The sequence below is a fragment of the Thermothelomyces thermophilus genome, chromosome 1 (assembly GCF_000226095.1).
Source record: "Thermothelomyces thermophilus ATCC 42464 chromosome 1, complete sequence".
NCBI lineage: Eukaryota > Fungi > Ascomycota > Sordariomycetes > Sordariales > Chaetomiaceae > Thermothelomyces > Thermothelomyces thermophilus.
The window spans coordinates 10,405,412-10,411,733 of record NC_016472.1 but is presented as its reverse complement, the minus strand read 5'-3'; positions in this window follow the sequence as shown (position 1 = coordinate 10,411,733).

Sequence of the window (6,322 nt, the reverse complement as noted above, 5' to 3'; positions counted from 1 at the left end):
TACTTTACCCTAGGCGGCTATAGGCCTATAGTGCTTCTACTAATAGTAGGTAAGGTATTAGAGGCTATAGTCGCCTAGAAGGTAACGGCTATTATAGAGGCCTATAGGCTCTTCCTAGCCGAATAGATAGGTAACCAGGAATATAGGTCTATGGAACTAGCTATTTGGCTTATTATGGCTTAGGTCTAGGAGGCTTAGAGATATAAGGTAGCTACCTCTCTCCTATAGCTCGATATCTTAGGGGCTTTCGACACTATTAACTATACCTAGCTACTAGCCACTCTATGGAGCTAGGGCTTCCCAAAGTAGTTAGTAGTCTAGGTTAGGGAGTAGCTATAGGACAGGGTAGCTATCCTTTACTTCGATAGCTAAGAAACAGGAGATATAATAGTAAGGGCTAGGGTCCCCTAGGGGTCACCCCTCTCCCCTATACTATTTATCCTCTATATAGCCTCTCTTTACTAAGCCGTTTGCTAGGCTTACCTTATAGTCAGTTTAATAGGCTTTACCGATGATACTAACCTTCTAGCCTTTAGGAGGGCCAAGGAGGCCTATAATGGTTAGCTATAGAGGGCCTAGAAAGCCTACTTATAATAGGTAAAGACCTAAGGTATAACTTTTACCCTAGAAAAGTGTAAACTTATCTACTTTAATAGGAGCTAGAAATAGTAGTTATGACTACTAGAGCTCCTATAGCCTAGAGGGGGTACTACTACTATAGCCTTATTAAAGTTAGCTAGATTCCTAGGGGTCTGGCTAGACTAGAGGCTATAATAGGGCCCCTACTATATAACGGTAACTAAGAAGCTAAAAACCTAGGAGTTTACCCTAACTAGGCTCGCTATAAAAATCTAGGGCCCTAGCCTCCTATAGGCCTATAAGGTCTATACTAAGTATATCTATAGCGCCCTGGCATATAGGGCCTCGAACTTCTACAAGCCTACTAAACTAGGGGGTAAGCCGGAAGGCCCTGCTGGGGAACTATTAAAGGCCTAATATAGGGCCCTTTAAGTAGTTACTAGAGCCTATGAGGCTACCCCTATCTAGTGTCTCGAAACGGAAGCCTAGGTACCGCCCCTCGACCTCTATCTTAATAAGAGGCTAGCCGACTTCAAAGCTAAACTTGACTAACTACTCCTATAGACTAGGGTAGGCCTAGGGGCCCCCTAGGTCCCTATAAGGGCTCCTATCCAACAGGTCTATAATAGGCTTAACTAGAGGTTCCAGAAGAGAAGGACTAGGGCAAGGGGCTAGGAGATAAAGCCTATAGCCCTAAAGGTAGCAAGGTCGATAGTCTGGCAATAGGTTTAGGAGAGCTATAAAGGGGGTCAACCCCCCCTACAGATCCTACAAAGAAGGCCATAGGCTATAGAACTAGCCGTAGTAGCTAGCTAGAGTAACCGTTAAAGGGCCGACCAAACCGGTAGGAAGATATAGCGTGTGTCTGACAAGGACCCCCTATACTTAGTTTTCATAGGGGAAGGCCTACAAAGGCACTAGGGCCTAACGAAGGCCTAGAGCTCCCTGCTAGTACAGGCCTATATAGGGGCTATTAGCCTCCATAACTTCCTTTTTAAGGTTCAAGTCCCAGGGGTTAGTACCTCTTACTATGCCTATAGCTAAGGGAGGGAAACTATAGAGCACCTAGTTGTTTAGTGCCCGAACCTACCAAGAAGCCGAATATAGGAATCCTAGGAAATACGGTCGTAAAGGGACCTAGACCTTGTTTTATAGGGTATAGGGGCCTATAACCATCGGTTAGCAAGGAAGGTTCTATAGTAGCTAATAGACCTAGGGAGGCTCCTAGAATACTATGACAAACCCAACTCAGACTTCTTCTAAAAGGGTTCAGACAAAGGTAGATTGAGCAGGACAGGCAGGCAGGTCGTCTAAGGGATTCGGTAAAGCCAAAGGGTTTATAACAACACTTAGAGTTATCTCTTATAGTAATTAGCAATGCTTAGTATAAGTACTGTAATTATGATTATTACCACTGGTAAACTCCTAGAGTCTACCATAACGAGTGACTATCTACATGTATATATAATCTCAGTGATTACTCGTGATCATGGTGATTGTAAATGATCGTATGGTGATGATCACCCTGATCACTGGTGAGCATAGTGATCACTGTGCTTCCCTATGTTATGATTGGTCCTTTTGTTCCTTTAGCTTGATTGGTCTGTCTATGCCGGTGGCTTAGGTGGCATCTATATGTATATTTCCGTGACATGATGCCCTCCCTCTAAGGCTTTTGACCCGAAAGCCCTCTTTTTAGGCTATTTCAAATAATGCTAACATTCCTTATATTCCCTATATATGTTCTTTCTCTTTAGCCCTTGTTGCCCTTTATACTATTAATTATATTATCTAACGCGTGTAGATCCCTAGCGTCTATTCGTTATGAGCGTTTGGCTTAGTTTATTTCCGATCACAGGTTTATAGTAATAGCATGTTCCTATTATATAGAGTATAACTAAGTATATAAGATGATTGAAAAATCTTGTCGCTATAAGGCTTATGTATGTCGGGGTTGTGCTTACGATGGTTCTAACGTTCTAGTTTCTTCTTATAAGTTCCTATTTCTTTATAAGGGTACGCTTCTAATTACCTTACAATAGATCGTATCATATGTAAATAACGTCATTTGAAGGCTAAAGAGAAAGAGGCCGAAGCCTTGCTATAGGAATATTAGTATAAAGCGTCTAAGGCATTAGCCCGTCTGACTCGGGTTCGTAAATAACAAGAGTTCCTGGTAGAGAAGGGGGCAGACATGGTTACATGGGGTTTGTCGAATCTGGACGAATTGGAGGTAGTAGAATAGCAGGAATCGGGGGCTATCGTATAACTTAGCGGTAGCGTCGAGGTTATTAACTAGGGCGTTGTTTTCGGTTCTGTCCTAGGTTTGCCTTTAGCCGATCCGGGTTCTATTAGTAGAACTGCTCTAGTTTCTTAGGGCAATTTAGATTCTTAATTAGTTCCTATAAACTATCTTCTAATCTAAAATCAAGCCATTTGACTAGGTACTATAGTTCCCTGTTAATAATATATAAATCTAGAATTTCTTCGATGTCCTATTCTTCCTCTTCGTCTTCTGCTTCGATGTATATAGCAACCTTAGCATTTTTCGGTACTAGTTTAAGAAGTGAAATATAAAAAACATCTATCTATAGTCGTATAGATAACAGTAACGATAGTTAATAGTTAGATGTCGAAATTCATTCTTTGATAACAAAGGGTCCGACCTTCTTAAAGTCTAGCTTCGTGCTTAGTCGTTTGGTTTGCAAGTTTCATACGATTAGGTAGACTTTGTCTCCCCTTTCTAGGCAAGGTCCCTCAAGCCTATGTTTGTCATAGTAGTTCTTTATCCTCGTTTTGACAAACTCGAGTTCCTTTTTAAGCTTTTCATACAGTATATACATTTGTTCTACTTTGACTACTGCTCTTGGCACTATAATCTCTAGTCCTTATCTAAGGTCTACTTTATATCTATAGTTCGCGAAGAATGGTATGACCTTAGTCGTTTCTGTTAGCGTTATATTGTAAGCGAGTTATACTATTGGTAATAACATGACCTAGTCGTTTTACTAATAGTTGACGTAAGAACGGAGATACTGTTCGATGACTTGGTTTAGTCACTCTATTTATCTGTCGGTCTATAGGTGATATACTGTTAATAGCTTGCTATTAACGCCTAATCGTCGTATTAACGCTTGCTAGAACTTCAATACAAATTTGGTGTCTCTGTCGGTGATCCATTCTTGTGGCTAAGCATGCACTGATGCAACTTGCCAATAGATTACATCTGCTAGCTGTTTAGCTATCTAGGATTCCTTGTAGGGGAAGAAGTATACCTATTTAGTTAGGCGATCTACTATAGTGAGGATGCTGTTGTAGATCACTCCTATGGCTGTGTCTTTAGATTCTAGCAGCTTCGTAATGAAGTCTATCGTGACCAAGCTCTATAGTTTGTCAGGTGTTAGCAGTGGCTAAAGTAACCTATATAGCTTGTGTCGTGCTATTTTGCTTCGGTTATAGATGTCGTAGTTTCATATGACTTCTTTAACTCATACCATTAACTATGGAAAGTCGTAGTGTTTCTTGACTTGTATAACAGTTTTTGTGACTCCTTTATATCTTCTAAGTTTCGATTTGTAGAGCTCTTGAATCATTTGTAGCTATTGATCTTTGTTATAGATATACGCTTTGCCTCGGTACCAGAGTTTCCTATCTTTTTCTTCTACTCCGTCAGGTACCACTAGTCTAGGTGCTACTTGATACTATATCTCGTTAATCCTTTCTTCTCGAAGGATTGTATAATATTCTAGGAATAAGTTGAGTAGATCGTCTTCTACGGGTGTCTATATTTCGTAATGTAGCGTTCCGTCTATTCGTTCTTTGAATAACGGTAGCATTATTTCCGTTTGTCCTTCCGTATAATCCGTTTGTCGGCTTAAGGCGTCCGCTTATACATTCTCTTTGCCCTTCTTATAGCAGATCTCAAAATTGAATTTTATAAGGAATTCTGCCTATCGTATTTGTCGTCTGTTAAGCTCCTTCGTCGTTGTAAAGTATCGTAAATTCTTGTGATCTATATATACTTATACTGGTTCGATCGTGCTACTAAGGTATAGTCACCATTCCTTAAAAGCTTTGACAATTGTAAGTAGTTCCTTATTATAGATTAGATAATTGAGACGTAGTCTATTAAGCTTCTTTGAAAAGAAGGCTATAGGATGTAACTTCCTTTGTTTGTCTTATTATCCTAATTGTCCTCCGATAGTATAGTCTAAAGCGTCCGTTTCCACCTTAAATGGCTTCTTAGGGTTTAGCAGCACCAGTACTAGATCTTTAGTAATGGCGTCGCAGATCTACGTAAATGCTTGCTCGTATCACTCTTCCCATTGGAATTTAGTGTTCTTCTTGGTAAGTTCGTGTAAAGGTTGTACGATCGCTCTAAAGTTCCTAATGAACATCCGGTAGAAGTTCGTAAACCCGATGAAACTTCGTACTTCCGTAATTAACGTTGGTTGTAGCTAATCCTTGATGGCTTTAACCTTTAAAGGTTCTATCCGGATTTGTCCTAGGGATATTTTGTATCTTAAAAACACCATTTTCCTAACGTGGAATTCGCTCTTTTCCTTGTTAACTAATAGCTTATATATATATAATATATCTAGTATTACTCTTATATACTTCTGGTGTTCGTCTATTGTCTTAGAGAAGATAAGTATATTATCGAGATAATATACCGTAAATTTGTCGAGAAAGGGTTAGATAGCTTGATTAATTAGAGCTTAGAACGTTGCTAGCGCGTTCGTAAGTCCGAATAGCATAACAAGGTACTTATAGTAGCTATAGGGTGTCCTAAAGGCCGTTTTCTACTTGTTGCCTTCTTTAATCTATATATAGTTATAGGCCAATAGCAAGTTAAGATATATAAAATATTAGGCTCCTGCTAACTAATCTTAGAGCTATAAGATTAGTAGTAACGGGTATTGGTTTTTTACGATCTATTTGTTAAGTTACTAATAGTTAACATATAACTATAGCTTTCCGTCCTTCTTAGGCACAAATAGGATTAGGTAGCCTGCTAGCGATGTCGATAGGCAGATATATCCTCTTCGAAGGTTCTCCTCTAAATACCATTTAAGTTCTTCGTTCTATGTCTAGCTCGTATAGTAAATCTTAAAGAACTTTAGTTATGCTCCTTCCTTAAGCTTGATCTCGTGATCCTATAGGCCGTGTTCTAGTAATCCTTCTAGATATTTCGGTTCAAATGCTAGGTGTCCTTTATATTCCTTTAGTACTTCCCTAGTCTTGTCTCGTCTCTTAGTTTTCTAATAATATATAAACTTGGTTCTATCTATAGCAATACTAGCGATTTCTCCTATCTTAACCTACTACTCTAGTTATAGTGCTCTACATTCGTCAACGGAGAGAATAGCTATCGACGGTTCAGCTCGTTCCTCCTATTACATCGTCGTTATCGTTTTGCCGCTTCTTCTAGAGTCTGTAGTGGTCTGTCTGCTACTACCTGTCTCTTGCGGTAGATCTATAGGACATGCCTTTCCTCGAGTATCGTCCTCTCGCGATCCTTGTACGCTCCCTATCTCGCTAGTCGAATACGACTCCGTTTAGGGTCGTAGGTAGCTACCATTCTTCTAGCTAATATCTAGGTCATAATCTTCATGCTATAGTAACCCTAATATTATGTCTTTATTGTTGCCTATATCTACAATACTAAATATAACTACTATGGTTTTCCTTGCTATAGTGATGTTAATCGGTTTAGTCTCCTTACATACCTATTACATCGGAA